The sequence below is a fragment of the Lolium perenne genome, chromosome 4 (assembly GCF_019359855.2).
Source record: "Lolium perenne isolate Kyuss_39 chromosome 4, Kyuss_2.0, whole genome shotgun sequence".
Lineage (NCBI taxonomy): Eukaryota > Viridiplantae > Streptophyta > Magnoliopsida > Poales > Poaceae > Lolium > Lolium perenne.
In genome coordinates, this window is record NC_067247.2 from 114,391,702 (window position 1) to 114,408,728 (window position 17,027).

The window sequence follows — 17,027 nt, forward strand, 5'->3', positions numbered from 1 at the left end:
GCGCAGACGACGAACGGAGAGTACCGGTATATCTGTAAATAACCTGCAAGAAGAATAATTTTTATCACTAAAAGCTTTGTTATTTCTACATAGCTATAGCGACCATACAATGGCAAGCGCTTCCACCCTAATAAGCATTCTAAACTTGTGCTCATGAAGCCAATTACCAAAGTTATTGGCTACAGTAGTCGGAGGATACAGATCAGACGCTACTTGGATATATGACCATATAGATCTGACAAAGCGGCACTGGAAGAATAGTTGTTCAATCGTCTTATTGTGATTACAAAACACACACTGACTACTTTCAGTCCAATTACATTTAACAAGATTGTCTTTGCTCTTCTTCAATGCTTCGCGCCTTCCAAAAAGTAGTTTTGTTGCTTGCACTTTAATTTAGGAGTTTAAACATAACTAGCATATGTGCATTAAAAAATCTTAATTATTTAGTGGTATTTATATCTTCCAAATCTTTTTATTCTTATCAACTCGCATATCAGGTTGGATAATTGCATTGTATAGTAAACTTACAGAAAAATTCTCATTAGGATGTAAGTTCCAACGAAATTCATCAGAGCCTACAGAAAGTTGAATGGATTCCGAACGATGAAGTAAGGCATTCCATGCAACTAGTCTCGGACCATATAAATCTCGTCTAAACGTCACTGGCGGGGGTGAGGTCGCTATTACTAAGGCAATGGTATCACTTTTGCGACCAACGATACTATATGTCGGGTATTGTTCGGAAAGAGGCCTATTCCCTAGCCAAGAATCCTCCCAGTATCTGCGATCCATTTTTAATTGAAAAAGTACCATATTGGAAGAACTTCTTTGAAGCCATTAGGCCAGCCTAGAAATACGAATCCCTAGATTTCCAGAGGATTTGGGATAACGTTTTCTCATCAATGTACTTTCTCTTAATGAGAATCTGCCATACCCCATCCTCCGTAAATAGCTTGAACAGACATTTACCTAGTAAGCCTGAGTTTTTTTACCTCAAGGTGTCATGAACTCCCAACCCACCCATATCTTTAGGACAGCATACAACACTCCATTCAACTAGTCTATATTTCTTTTTCTCGTTATCCCCTTGTCAAAAAAAATCTCGATCGATAATAATCGAGCTTGTGTAGAACACCTTTGGCCATAAGGAAGAAGGATATCATATACAGTACCATGTTAGTAAGTGTTGAATTAATGAGTACCCGTCTTTCTCCAAGGGATAAAACTTTACCTTTCCAACTACTAAGACTTTTCTAAAGTCTTTCCTCCACCAGTTTTCATTTAGCAATTGTTAATCGCCGAGAATGAATAGGGATTCCCAAATAGCTAATAGGAAACTGACCTTGCCCACAATTAAACAGATCCGCATATGCGGCTGCTGAATCCTGGGCTTCACCAAAGTAGAACAATTCATTTTTATTGAAGTTTATTTTGAGTCCCCACAATTGCTCAAAAGCCACAATTTAGCAAGCAAGGAGTTGTGTACCAAGCTGAAGTTGAAGTATCTACCGCATCCACATCCATACTATATTCAATGGTTGAGCGACAATGGTGAGATGAAGGTAAACCACATGGTGCGTGTTGAGTTTGAGATTGGACCGTATAAGGATTCCATTAATTTTGATGTGGTTCCTATGACGGTGTGTCACCTACTATTGGGTCGGCCATGGCTCTATGACCGTTCTGTACAACACAATGGTCGCGCCAATACATATCACTTGGAGTTCAAGGGCAAGAAAATCACCTTGCAGCCTATGTCACCACAGCAAATTGTCAATGAATCTCGTCAGAAAACTGAAGTACACTTGGAGGATGCACCTCTAGATAGGCGAGAGAATTGTAATGCCGTGAGTGATATCACGAAAAGTGAGAGAGTGAATTCCTTAGTCTTATTAGCCACCAAAGAGGACATGAGAGAATTTAGTAAGGATCCTACAGCCATGCCTCTTGTGCTCATGTACAAGGGTGAGGTTTTAGTTTCTAACGATATGACCCTTATTTCTCTTGGTGTTTCTAGTGTTTCGCAGGAATTCAGTGACGTGTTTTCGGAGGAGGTGCCCGCAGGATTGCCACCATTGCGTGGTATTGAGCATCAAATAGACTTGATCCCCGACGCCACGCTGCCCAATAGGGCGCCATATAGGACGAACCCCGAAGAGACGAAGGAGATACAGAAGTAAGTACAAGCGCAACTCGACAAAGGTTATATCCGCATAAGCCTTAGTCCTTGTGTTGTTCTTGTAATTCTAGTTCCTAAGAAAGATGGTACATGACGCATGTGTGTAGATTGTAGAGCGATAAACAACATTACTATTCGATATCGTCATCCTATTCCCCGTTTAGAGGATATGCTCGATGAATTGAGTGGTGCTGCTGTTTTCTCTAAGATTGACTTGCGTAGTGGTTATCATTAAATTAGGATGAAAGAGGGGGATGAATGGAAAACAACCTTTAAAACAAAATTTGGTTTATATGAGTGGTTAGTAATGCCTTGTGGGTTAACTAATGCACCTAGTACTTTCATGAGACTGATGAACCATGTTTTGCGTGATTTTATTGGCAAGTTTGTGGTTGTGTACTTTGATGACATATTAATCTAAAGCCGCAATGAATCTGATCATACTATTCATATTAGACATCTTTTGCAAGTGTTGCGTGATAGTAAACTCTATGGTAATCTTTAGAAATGCACATTTTTCAAAGATAAGGTCATATTTCTGGGTTATGTTGTCTCTAAGCATGGAGTAGAAGTAGATGTGTCTAAAATTGAAGCAATTCAAAATTGGCCTACTCCCATAAATGTGAGTCAAGTAAGAATTTTCATGGTCTTGATGGGTTTTATAGAAGATTTGTGCCTAATTTTAGTACTATTGCTGCACCTTTGAATGAATTGACTAAAAATGGTGTTGTATTTGAGTGGGGCGCAACACAAGATCATGCTTTTGATGAACTGAAAAGATTGTTAACTTCTGCACCGTTGCTTGCACTTCCTGATTTCAGTAAGCAATTTGAGATCGAATGTGATGCTACTGGTATTGAAATTGGTGGTGTGTTGATGCACGAGGGTCGCCCAATTACATATTTTTCTGAGAAACTTTCTGGTGCTAAGTTGAACTATCCTATATATGATAAAGAATTGTATGATTTAATTAGAGTTCTTGAGGTTTGGCAACATTACTTGTGGCCAAAAGAATTTATCATACATTCTGATCATGAAGCTTTAAAATATCTGAAAGCCCAATCTACTTTGCATAGGCGTCTTGCTAAGTGGGTTGAGTTCATTGAGTTTTTTCCATATATTATTAAGCATAAGAAGGGAAAAGGTAATATTTGTTGTTGATGCTCTATCTAGGAAGAATATGCTATTAACTCAACTTGATGTTAAAATTTCTGGATTAGAAGTACTATGTGATTTGTATGCCACTGATCATGATTTTGCTGAACCATATCGCTTGTGTGCTATTGGTAAAGCATGGAAAAAATATCACATACATGATGGGTTCTTGTTTAGAGCTAACAAACTATGTGTTCTAGAATCGTCTGTGCGTTTGCTCTTATTGCAGGAATCACATGTTGGAGGCTTGATGGGTCGCTTTGGGCGTGAGAAGATGCTACTCATGCTAGCTGACCACTTTTATTGGCCAAAGATGAGGTGGGATGTGGAAAGATATGTGAAGAGATGCATTACTTGCAACAAGTCCAAGTCCAAGCTGAAGCTTCACGGTTTGTATACTCTTTTACCGGCACCTACTACACCATGGGAAGACATTAGTATGGATTTTGTGTTGGGTTTTCCGCTTACTAAGAGAGGCCATGATTCTATATTTGTGGTAGTGGATAGATTCTCTAAGATATCACACTTTATTGCCTGCCATAAGAGCGACGATGCGTCGCATATTGCTAACCTGTTTTTCAGGGAGATTGTACGTCTACATGGAGTCCCGAAGACTATTGTTTCTGATCGTGACGTGAAGTTTATGAGCTACTTCTGGAAGACACTTTGGGGAAAGCTGGGGACAAAGCTACTTTTCAGTACTACTTGTCATCCCCAAACTGATGATCAGACTGAGGTGGTGAATAGAACATTATCACAACTGTTGAGATCCGTGATCAAGAAGAACCTGAAGGAGTGGAAAGATTTTTTGCCGCATGTGGAGTTTGCTTACAACAGGGTGGTACATTCTACCACAGACATGTGTCCCTTTGAGGTGGTGTATGGTTTCAAACCCATTACTCCACTTCACTTGTTGCCTTTACCCATACATGAGAGAGTCAATATGAAGGCATCAAAGAGGGCAGATTTTGTGCGAAAAATTCATGTGAAGACTAAAGAGTTGATAGAGAAGAAAGAAAAGAGCAATGCTGCAAGAGTGAACAAGAAGCGCAAGGAGATGTTGTTCAAGCCTGGTGATATGGTCTGGGTACATTTTCGCAAGGATAGATTTCCGAAGCTACGGAAGTCCAAGTTTCTTCCTCGTGGTGCTGGTCCTTACAAAGTGCTTGCCAAGATCAATGATAATACACACTCTATAGATCTTCCAATTGATGAGTTTGGTGTCAGCAATTCTTTCAATGTGGCTGATTTGACACCATATGACGGAGAAGACCTTGGAGCGTCGAGGTCGACGCCTTTTGAAGGGGGGGGAGATGATGAGGGCATCCCTACTACTACACTACTACCTCCGTCATTGCAAGATGAAGACGATGCTGCTGTGAAGCTCAAGTCCAATGAAGTCAGGATTGGACCAATGACACGAGCTCGTGCGAAGCTCCTCAAACAACAGGTGAAATTGTTCCTAAGTGATACTTTGATCGATGAGAACTTTATACTGCCTAAGTCCTATTACTTATGTATGATCAGGTATGAAGAGGGAGCAAGCGTCGCACGAGGAGGAGAGGAGCAGCTGGACAAGAAGCTGGACGTGAAGATGGACATGGAGCTGGCCATGAAGCTGGACATGAAGACATCCCATGGAACCGCGAGGGAGGAGAGGGAGGCATGCGCGAGGGAAGAAGACGAAGTCTAGGCCAGCGCCAGGCCCGGTCTGACCGGCCGCCACGCCGGCGCGCCCGGTCCCAGACCCGGTCCAACCGGGTGCCAGACCGGCCGAGCCCGACGCCGACCGGATTCCCAGCTGGTGCCAACCGGGCACTATCCAGTATGCCTGGACGCCTAGCCCGGTCACCACCCGGTGCCAGGTCCGGTTTTGACCGGCCTGCCTGGTCCCATGCCTGGTCGACCAACCGTATGACCGGCCGACTTCGAGTCTGTCTCGATCAGATCCGATCTGGTCGGTTTTCTATGTGTATTTTCGACTCCTGGTCGTCCTAAACCCCTATATAAGTGTCCAGGACGACCCCAAATTAGGTTTAGACCACGTTTAAGATAAACCCTAGTTCATAGTTGATTGCTTTGCAACTCTATCGAATTTCTACACCATATTGCATTGATTTGGTGTATATCCTGAAAGTTTTGTGTGATCTGATGTTCCATTGGGAATTAGACGGTTGCAACTTACCGCTTCGTGGTCGGCGGCTACGTGCGCAAGTGTGTGGAGTTGCGAATATCTTGCAGGGTAGAGAGCTGTTGCATTGGCGACAGAGACCAATCGAGAGATCTCGTCGCGTCATACAAGTTATCATCCACTTCATCATCAAGTTATCCCTGCTGTGTTCATCCCGTGATCATCTTCACCACCGTGCTTACCGAGAAGATCGGGCAACCCCCTTATCACATGGCTTGTGACGGTGGGCAGTCTGAAATACCGTGTGTAAACGTGTAGTGCGAAGATCTTGTGGGCGAAAGGCCAGCACTCCGGCGCAAATGGCAGCGATGCATGCAGGTGTCGTAACTGTCTTAGGGTGTTGTTTGTGGTACCTTCTCTGCTTCAGGGCTCCCGGTGATAACCATTGACCGTCTTGGTCTCAACGTTGGGGGTGTGAGGCGTTACTCTTTTGGGGGTGTCACCATTGAGCTATGGTTTCTTTCGGTCTCAGTTCAAGTGTCTTCGGTTTCAGTTTTCGTGTATTTTTTTGGGGTTTATTCTTGGTCTGCTTTTTTGGGTATATTCTTGGTCTGCTTTGTAAGAAGATGTTCTCATCACTTTGTAACGATTCAACCGTTTGGTTTTATTTATTATTTATAAAGTGAAAGGAGAACATGTTTCGCGTAACTGAAAGGAAAATCATTCTAATCAGCCGGAGGCTAAGGGCCTAGCAACCTCCGGGTCGACCGCGCGACGCGTGTCCCCGAACGTGTCCAGCAAACGACCAACGTGGGAGGCAGCAAAGTAGGGCCCACAAGCAACCTTATCTCATCTTCCACACGGCTTTCTCCTTCCTCTGATCTCTGTGCCGTTTCCCTTTCTCCTCTACTCCAATACTTCACCTAGCTGCGCCCCCGCGTCCCACGGTGGCCATGGCCATCCCCTGCCGTTGCTGCAAGGGCTACCATGCGGATGCGGAACCCGAGCTCGCCGGTGCATCTATGACGCAGCAGCAAGAAGAGGGAGACGACACCTCGGCGGTCGTTGATGCTACATCAAGATGGAGGCAGCGCTGCATCGATGCGGCGAGGCCAGGCCGTCGGTGCTGCAACAGCAATCCGGCGTTGCTTCGAGAGGCGGCGGAGGAGCTGCATACGCCATGTGGTGGTGCTACGAAGAAAGGGCGGCGGTGCTACCGGTCGACGATGATGGTGCTACCGGCCAAAATCAGGATGCTTCAAGCAAAGTCCGGAGGTGCTAGTAGCACCGGCGACGGTTGGTGGTAGCACCTGATGGCGGCTCGCAGCACCTCGGGTGGCCCATGGTAGCATCGGCGGTGACCTGTGGTAGCAGCAACGAGTGCATGCCGGTGTTGCCAAGATTGTCCGACCGAGCTGCAATGGCTGGTTGTCGATGCTACAAAGCCGGGCTTGGCTGCTAGCAACTCCCGGCGGCAGTATTGCTGACGGCGGGAGCATTTGCTACCAATGGTGGGCGATGGTGCTGCCATATCCAAGTGAAAGTGCTACTACCGCCCGGCGGCGGTGATGCCGACGCTTGGCGGCGGTGCGCTGCCGGCGATTGGCGGGCGGTGCTTCAAGCGGTCAATGGTGGTGCTGTGAGCGGTTGGCGGGGTTGCTACTAGACGGGGTCGTCTGTGCTGCAGGGAATCACGGTGGTGCGCCGGCGGTGGGCGGCGAAGCCCTTGATAGCGGGCTGCCAGCGGGGACGGTCGGAGGAGAAGCTAGGAGGGAGGCGCTAGCACGGTCTTGCCATGGAGCTTTTCGGAAAGGAACATGGAAGAGCTTCTCGTGCGGTCAGTGGGAGGAAGGTGGGGCAAAGGACACGTGTCAACCGCTAGAGTCGGAGGTTTGGAGGGTCTGATCCTCCGAAGGATTATCAGCACGACCCTAACTGAAAAGTGCATGTGTGGAAATCCGGTCTGCATGCACAAATGTTACTAGTTGTCACGTTAGTCGTTAGTGTTAGGCTACATGCATGTAAAAGGCCGAGTCGTGGGTGTGGCCTTTGCGTGAGGTTCCTCGGTGTTAGGACTGAACATGCATAACTTTTCTTTTCCCTTACGCGCGTGACGGGAAAAAAGACAGCCGCCGCCTCTCCAAACCCTAGCCGCCTCCACTTCAGTCTCCTCCATAGATCGGTTCCCCCTCCTCCGGTCGGCTTCGCCGGCGTCGGGAGTGGGGAACCCGATCTATGCGTGGAGTTTTTAATAAAAGTAGTGTTTTCAGTTGATTATGTTAGGATTTTGGTAGTCATCTTCTTGTTGGTTTTCCCTCAATGGAGATGGCATCGTCTGCAATAAGTGATCTTCGGGCTTTCGTTCGACGGCGAGATCTCCTTCCCGGTGTCAACGGTGGTATTGAAAGATTACAATCCTCTAGGTATGGGCCTTCAGATCTTGCTTCGCCAGATCGATTTTGGATCTTTTGTTGTTGTTGCCGCGAGGAAGATTATCCTCGCAGTTTTTATCCCGGCTGCTACGTCCCCAACAATGGTGATTCGTACTCTCGGCTCTCCATCGGCGTCGACAAGGCTAGTCGGTCGTTATTCACTGACATACTGGTGTTGGTACTCTTGCCGATGTTGAATGACTGGTTTAATGGTTGTGTGCGTGCACGCAGCCTTGGCATTGCGGCTCAAATTAAAATTATGGGAGAACCTTCGTCGGTATTTACAGGTCTATGGTTTATTATCTATCTGTGGCTGCCTTCAGGAGAGTACAAGATTGTGTTCTGGAAGAAGAAAAAATTTGAAGACCTCGAAGATTTGTTAGTATCTTTTAGACTTTATTTTGTAATCGTTGGAGTCAGCTCGTGTATCTCTACCATGTACTATTTATTACAATGAATATATGTGGTATTGATTGTCAAAAAAAAGGACTGAACATGCATGTGTTGCTAGTGGAGTGATTACTGGATCTAAGTAGTTAGTGGCTTGACCATGTGTGAGCATTTTCACGAGGTTTATGAGAAATACAGATATATTTTTTTCGAAATGGGAGCATTGCCCCATCCTCTGCATTCAAATGATGCACATAGCTTTTCTTTATTAGAGTATTCACAAAACCTTACAAAGAGAATACAAAGATCAATTCGAAGCCACCTTCCTAGCGACAACTCGCTAAACCTATAAGAACGATGAAAGGGGTGTCCAAGAACAGAGCCATTACCCTGACCTCGCACCAACGCATATCATCTAAGAACCGAGTGCCTGCCCAAGCCGCCCATTGGCGGGTGAGAAGCACAATCAGTCTAGCAGACCCTCAGCGCACACCATTGCATACGTCAAAGAATCGCCACCGCCTTCTTCCGCGGACCCATCTCCAAGAGAGATCAACGCATTGACCTTGCCAGGCCCGCCATCAACGTCACCACGACGCTAGACGACACCACCATCATGCGCGCGTCCATCACACTGTGTCCGTCTCCAAAGCTCCGCTGCACCATGCCGCCGAGACTCGACGACGCCGGCTCAGTAGAAAAACACCGCTCCACCTCAGCACCACCACCGTCCATTGTCTGCTCCAAAAACAATGTCCCCAACAGGTAGAACGACGATGCGCGCTGCCATCGTCCGATCTGGGACACCCGGATCTGGGGTTTCCTGATGACCCACAAGTATAGGGGGTGTATCGTAGTATCTTCGATAAGTAAGAATGTCGATCCCAATGAGGAGCAGAAGGTGTTGACAAGCAGTTTCGATGAAGGATTCACTATAAATGCTCACAGACAAGTATTCAGGGGGTTTTGATGTAACAGATGAATAAAGTACAAGTAAGTAAAATGCGAGAGAAATAATTGCAGCGAGTGGCCCAATCCTTTTTAGCACAAAGGACAAGCCGGTTTGTTTACTTATAATGACCAAACGTTCTCGAGGACACACGGGATTTTAGTCTAGTGCTTTCGCTACATATAGCTGATTAATCTTCATTGTTTTGATAAGTGTTGTGTGGGTGAACCTATGCTAATGTACCGCCCTTCCTAGGACTAATACATACTTGTGATTATACCCCTTGCAAGCATCCGCAACTACAAGAAAGTAATTAAGATAAATCTAACCACAGCCTTAAACTCTGAGATCCTGCGATCCCTCCTGCATCGATATACCAACGGGGGTTTAGGTTTCTGTCACTCCGGCAACCCCGCAATTAGCAAACGAGTACAAGATGTATTCCCCTAGGCCCATAAATGGTGAAGTATCATGTAGTCGACGTTCATATGACACCACTAGAAGAATAACACCACAACTTAAATATCATAACATTGAATATTACTCAACCATAATTCACTACTAACATTTAGACTTCACCCATGTCCTCAAGAACTAAACGAACTACTCACGAGACATCATATGGAACATGATCAGAGGTGATATGATGATGAATAACAATCTGAACATAAACCTTAGTTCAACGGTTTCACTCAATAGCATCAATAACAAGTAGAGATCAACACCGGGAGAGTTTCCCCTATCAAACAATCAAGATCTAACCCAAATCGTTACAGCGGCGACGAGGTGCTGCGGTGGAGATGGCGGTGATGATGATGAAGATGATGGCGATGGCGATGGAGATGATGTCCAGCTCGATGGCGGTGACGATGGCGTCGATTTCCCCCTCCGGGAGGGAATTTCCCCGGCGGATTCCTGCCCGCCGAAGAGCTCTTTTCTCTCTGGTGTTCTCCGCCCCGCAGAGGCGGCTGTGTCTCTTCGCGACGTACCCTCTGGAGCTTAGGTTTTCGGGACGAAGAGTTTCGCGAAGAAAAGGAGGCGAAAGGGGCTGTGTGGGCCCCACACCACATGGTGGCGCGGCCAGGCCATGGGCCGCGCCGCCCTATGGTGTGGGCCCACCTTGGGTCCAGCTGGCTCCCCCTTCTGGCTTCCTTCGTCATCTGGAAAAATAGGATTTTTGGTAAAATTTCCTTCCACAGTTGATCTTCCGAAATATTGCATCCCGACGATGCTTTTTCCAGCAGAATCCTGGCTCCGGTGTGCGATCTCCAAATAATCATGAAACATGCAAAATAGATGAAATAACATAAGTATTTTGTCCCAATATGAAATATATCAATGAATAACAGCAAATTATGATATAAAATAGTGATGCAAATTGGACGTATCAACTCCCCCCAAGCTTAGACTTCGCTTGTCCCCAAGCGAAACTGAACTCGGTAAACAGGACCACATGTTTATGGAGTGAAGAGTCGATAAATAAAATACGGACAAGAAGCATCATATTCATTCACACAAGACATTATAGTAAACAACTTCTTCATATAACTCAACTTGAAACAAGTATAAGGTAATCACAAATAAAGGTGCATAAGAAATCATAATTGGTGATGGCAAACTTTGTTCTTGGTCAAAGAACATTTAACAGATTATACTTATCTATTGAGCAGCGCTCTCATATTAAAACTTATGGTAAACTTGCATACTCAATCATATTAATCATTGATGACTTTCAAAGCTATATTCATTCAGGTAAAACTTGTACTAAACAAGAAAGAGTAAAGACATGATGAAGCAAATCACAATATAATAGTTTGATCACAACAACTCAAATGCTTGCTTGAGATGGAGGGAAATAGGTTTACTGACTCAACATAAAGTAAAAGACAGGCCCTTCGCAGAGGGAAGCAAGGATTAAATCATGTGCTAGAGCTTTTTCAGTTTTGAAATCATACAAAGAGAATAAAAGTAAAGTTTTGAGAGGTGTTTGTTGTTGTCAACGACTGGTAGCGGGTACTCTAACCCCCTTGCCAAACAGACCTCCAAAGAGCGGCTCCCATGAAGGACGTTATCTCCACCAGCAAGGTAGATCATCCCTCTTCTCTTTTGTTTACACATGTACTTTAGTTTATTTAAGGATGACACTCCCCCCAACCTTTGCTTACACAAGCCATGGCTAACCGAATCCTCGGGTGCCTTCCAACAATCTCATACCATGGAGGAGTGTCTATTGCAAAATTAAGTTGCTTACTGATGAATCAGGGCAAAACATGTGAAGAGAATTATTAATGAAAGTTGATTAATTGGGGCTGGGAACCCCGTTGCCAGCTCTTATTGCAAAATTATAGGATAAATGGATGAAGCCACTAGTCCATTAGTGGAGGCTGCCTAACAAGACTGAAAGATAAAACACCACATATTTCCTCATGAGCTATAAAATATTGACACAAATAAGAAGTAATAAATTTTGAATTGTTTAAAGGTAGCACATGAAGTATTTACTTTGAATGGCAGAAAATACCATGCAGTAGGTAGATATGGTGGACACAAATGGCATAGGTTTGGGTTCAGGTTTGGATGCACGAGAAGTATTCCCTCTCAGTACAGGTCTTTGGCTAGCAAGGTTAATTAGCAAGCATAGGAGTTGAGGGAAACAAACAAATATACATGTGATAGAAACAATCATGCATCTTACTTGTAAGCACAAACAGTTTTAACTCTAGAATACTAAGCAAAGAACTGGTAAGAGAGATAATAACATCTTCTACATGTATTTCCTCTATTCTTCTTGAACTCAAAGTGTTGTTACTATTGACCATTGATAAGTTTGCCAAGACCAAATAGATTTACTCAATGCTCCCAAAGTGGTACCAATACTAAAATCAAGATCAATCATATAGTAGAGATTGCAAACTAAAATAAGGTGTGCAATATGTAAATGATAAGACTTCTCATTAATATTCCATAACGATAACTCACACCAAGGGATACATAGACAAACTAAAGGAGAGATACTTCCACGCTGCAACCCATCTTATACGATAACTTCCCTACTCATGATATGACACTACTTGATAGTAAAAAGTAAAAGGTAGTGATGATGTGATACCGCGGCACTCCCCCAAGCTTGGAACAAACCAAGGGGATGCCAATACCGATGGTGGATTACTCCTTTGGCGATGGTGGTGATGAATTCCCGTCTTCAGACTTCCAAGGAAGAGGCTCTCCATCAACAAACGACATCTTGGTCTCGGGAATCCTGAAACTAGCAGCATGACTTATGTGTTTAAACCTGTTTTCATACTCACAATTCTGATTCTGAACATCATAGAGTTGAGCTTGGAGTTTATTGGTGGTGTCGTGAAGTGAGAGGATGTCGCCCCATAGCTTCGCAGTTTCCTTCTCGTGTTCAGCAATGAGTTCAGACACAATCTTGTGGAAGATTTCCACCTCACGCTCAGCCATGTTCTTGTAGTTGAAGACCTCTTGTTCTAGCTTCTCCATCCTGTCTTCCAAGCTTCCTTCTCCTTTGGGACCCTGAACATCTTTGATCTGCAGCTCCCCATCAACGAGCAGCAACTCCTTGGGATGCATCCTCAGCTCGTCCATGTACAAGTTGCCAAAGTCCTTGCGGAGGCTGTCCTTCGGAGTTCCTGACGAAGACATAACACCGCTAGATCCGAAGCGAATCCTGGCAGAAACAGCTCAAAACAAAACACGTCGAGAACACGATATACGGACCTCCAGGGGTCCGGGGGATTATATAGCAGAAATTTTCAGAACAAACGGAAAGTACCAGGTCGAACCAGAGTCGGAAAGGGGCGACGAGGCGGTGCCACCATAGGGCGGCGCGGGCCCTGATGTCTACGGGAGCTTCTATTCTTGTAGACAGTGTTGGGCCTCCAAGAGCAGAGGTTTGTAGAACAGCAGCAAGTTTCCCTTAAGTGGATACCCAAGGTTTATCGAACTCAGGGAGGAAGAGGTCAAAGATATCCCTCTCATGCAACCCTGCAACCACAAAGCAAGAAGTCTCTTGTGTCCCCAACACACCTAATAGGTGCACTAGTTCGGCGAAGAGATAGTGAAATACAGGTGGTATGAATAAGTATGAGCAGTAGCAACGGTGCCAGAAAAGTGCTTGCTGGCGTGTAGTTGATGGTGGTAATATTGCAGCAGTAGTAACACAGTAAAACAGTAAACAAGCAGTAGTAACTCAGCAGTATTTAGGAACAAGGCCTAGGGATTAGACTTTCACTAGTGGACACTCTCAACATTGATCACATAACAGAATAGATAAATGCATACTCTACACTTTTGTTGGATGATGAACACATTGCGTAGGATTACACGAACCCTCAATGCCGGAGTTAACAAGCTCCACAATAATGCTCATGTTTTAGTAACCTTTAGTGTAAGATAGATCAACAGACTAAACCAAGTACTAGCATAGCATGCACACTGTCACCTTCATGCATATGTAGGAGGAATAGATCACATCAATATTATCATAGCAATAGTTAACTTCATAATCTACAAGAGATCATAATCATAGCATAAACCAAGTACTAACACGGTGCACGCACTGTCACCTTTGCACACATGCAGGAGGAATAAAACTACTTTAATAACACATCACTAGAGTAGCACATAGATAAATTGTGATACAAACACATTGCAATCATAAAGAGATATAAATAAGCACCTCACTATGCCATTCAACAGTGAATAAGTATTCTGTGAAATCTAGCCTAAGAGACCCACACGGTGCACACACTGTCACCTTTACACACGTGGGACGAGGAGTCTCCGGAGATCACATAAGTAAAACTCACTTGACTAGCATAATGACATCTAGATTACAAGCATCATCATATGAATCTCAATCATGTAAGGCAGCTCATGAGATTATTGTATTGAAGCACATAGGAGAGAGATGAACCACATAGCTACCGGTACAGCCCCGAGCCTCGATAGAGAACTACTCCCTCCTCATAGGAGCAGCAGCGGTGATGAAGATGGCGGTGGAGATGGCAGCGGTGTCGATGGAGAAGCCTTCTGGGGGCACTTCCCCGCTCCGGCAGGGTGCCGGAATAGAGACTCCTGTCCCCCAGATCTTGGCTTCGCGATGGCGGCGGCTCTGGAAGGTTTCTGTGGTTTTCGTCAATTGGTGTCGAGGTTTTAGGTCACGACGACTTAAATAGGCGAAGAGTCGGAGTCGGAGGGCTGAAGGGCTGGCCAAACCCTAGGGGGCGCGGGCCCCCCCTAGGCCGCGCCAGGGCATGGTGTGGTGGGCCTGTGCCCCCCCTCTGGTCCCTCTCGTGTGTTCTGGATGCTTCCGGGGATTCTAAGATCTTTGGCGTTGATTTCGTCCGATTCCGAGAATATTTCGTTACTAGGATTTCTAAAACCAAAAACAACAGAAAACAGGAACTGGCACTTCGGCATCTTGTTAATAGGTTAGTTCCAGAAAATGCACGAATATGACATAAAGTGTGCACAAAACATGTGGATAACATCAATAATGTGACATGGAACACAAGAAATTATCGATACGTCGGAGACGTATCAGCATCCCCAAGCTTAGTTCTGCTCGTCCCGAGCAGGTAAAACGATAAGAAGGATAATTTCTGGAGTGACATGCCATCATAAACTTGATCATATTGTAAACATATGTAATGAATGCAGCGATCAAAACAATGGTAATGACATGAGTAAACAAGTGAATCATAAAGCAAAGACTTTTCATGAATAGTACTTCAAGACAAGCATCAATAAGTCTTGCATAAGAGTTACTCATAAAGCAATAAATTCTTAGTAAAAGGTATTGAAACAACATAATGGAAGATTAAGTTTCAGCGGTTGCTTTCAACTTGTAGCATGTATATCTCATGGATAATTGTCAATGCAAAGCAATATAACAAATGCAATATGCAAATATGTAAGAATCAATGCACAGTTCACACAAGTGTTTGCTTCTTGAGGTGGAGAGAAATAGGTGAACTGACTCAACATAAAAGTAAAGAGAGAATGGTCCTTCAAAGAGGAAAGCATCGATTGCTATATTTGTGCTAGAGCTTTTATTTTGAAAACATGAAACAATTTTGTCAACGGTAGTAATAAAGCATATGTATCATGTAAATTATATCTTACAAGTTGCAAGCCTCATGCATAGTATACTAATAGTGTCCGCACTTTGTCCTAATCAGCTTGGACTACCGGATCATCACAATGCACATGTTTTAACCAAGTGTCACAACGGGGTACTTCTATGCCGCCTGTACAAAGGTCTAAGGAGAAAGCTCGCATCGGATTTCTCGCTATTGATTATTCTCAACTTAGACATCCATACCGGGACAACATAGACAACAGATAATGGACTCCTCTTTTATGCATAAGCATGTAACAACAATTAGTAATTTTCTCATATGAGATTGAGGATATATGTCCAAAACTGAAACTTCCACCATGAATCATGGCTTTAGTTAGCGGCCCAATGTTCTTCTCTAACAATATGCATGCTTAACCATAAGGTGGTAGATCTCTCTTACTTCAGACAAGACGAACATGCATAGCAACTCACATGATATTCAACAAAGAATAGTTGATGGCGTCCCCAGAAACATGGTTATCGCACAACAAGCAACTTAATAAGAGATAAAGTGCATAAGTACATATTCAATACCACAATAGTTTTTAAGCTATTTGTCCCATGAGCTATATATTGTAAAGGTGATGATGGAATTTTAAAGGTAGCACTCAAGCAATTTACTTTGGAATGGCGGAAAATACCATGTAGTAGGTAGGTATGGTGGACACAAATGGCATAGTGGTTGGCTCAAGTATTTTGGATGCATGAGAAGTATTCCCTCTCGATACAAGGTTTAGGCTAGCAAGGCTGTTTGAAGCAAACACAAGCACGAACTAGTACAGCAAAACTCACATAAAAGACATATTACAAGCATTATAAGACTATACATCGTCTTCCTTGTTGTTCAAACACCTTACTAGAAAATATCTAGACTCTAGAGAAACCACTCATGCAAACCAAATTTTAACAAGCTCTATGTATTTCTTCACTAATGGGTGCAAAGCATATGATGCAAGAGCTTAAACATGAGCACAACAATTGCCAAGTATCACATTACCCAAGACATTTATAGCAATTACTACATGTATCATTTTCCAATTCCAACCATATAACAATTTAACGAAGAGGAAACTTCGCCATGAATATTATGAGCTAAGAACACATGTGTTCATATGAACCAGCGGAGCGTGTCTCTCTCCCACACAAGCATTTATTCAAACAAAAACAAAAACAAAAGCAAACAAACAGACGCTCCAACTAAAGTACATAAGATGTGATTGAATAAAAATATAGTTTCAAGAGAAGGAACCTGATAATTTATCGATGAAGAAGGGGATGCCTTGGGCATCCCCAAGCTTAGACGCTTGAGTCTTCTTGATATATGCAGGGGTGAACCACCGGGGCATCCCCAAGCTTAGAGCTTTCACTCTTCTTGATCATAGTATATCATCCTCCTCTCTTGACCCTTGAAAACTTCTTCCACACCAAACTTTAAGCAAACTCATTAGAGGGTTAGTGGACAATAAAAATTAACATGTTCAGAGGTGACACAATCATTGTTAACACTTCTGGACATTGCATAAAGCTACTGGACATTAATGGATCAAAGAAATTCATCCAACATAGCAAAAGAGGCAATGCGAAATAAAAGGCAGAATCTGTCAAAACAGAACAGTCCGTAAAGATGGATTTTATTAGGC

General features: G+C 44.0%; 1 long non-coding RNA gene across 1 annotated transcript in view; it reads right to left on the reverse strand.

Annotated features, from left to right (window-relative positions):
- The window catches only part of LOC139830897 (uncharacterized), a 244,015-nt gene extending 229,544 nt beyond the window's left edge, over nt 1-14,471 (reverse strand). Inside the window, exon 1 of the long non-coding RNA XR_011744413.1 lies at nt 14,338-14,471. This is a non-coding gene — a long non-coding RNA (uncharacterized lncRNA). The remainder of the gene's footprint in view (nt 1-14,337) is intronic.
- Nucleotides 14,472-17,027: the final 2,556 nt, after the last annotated feature.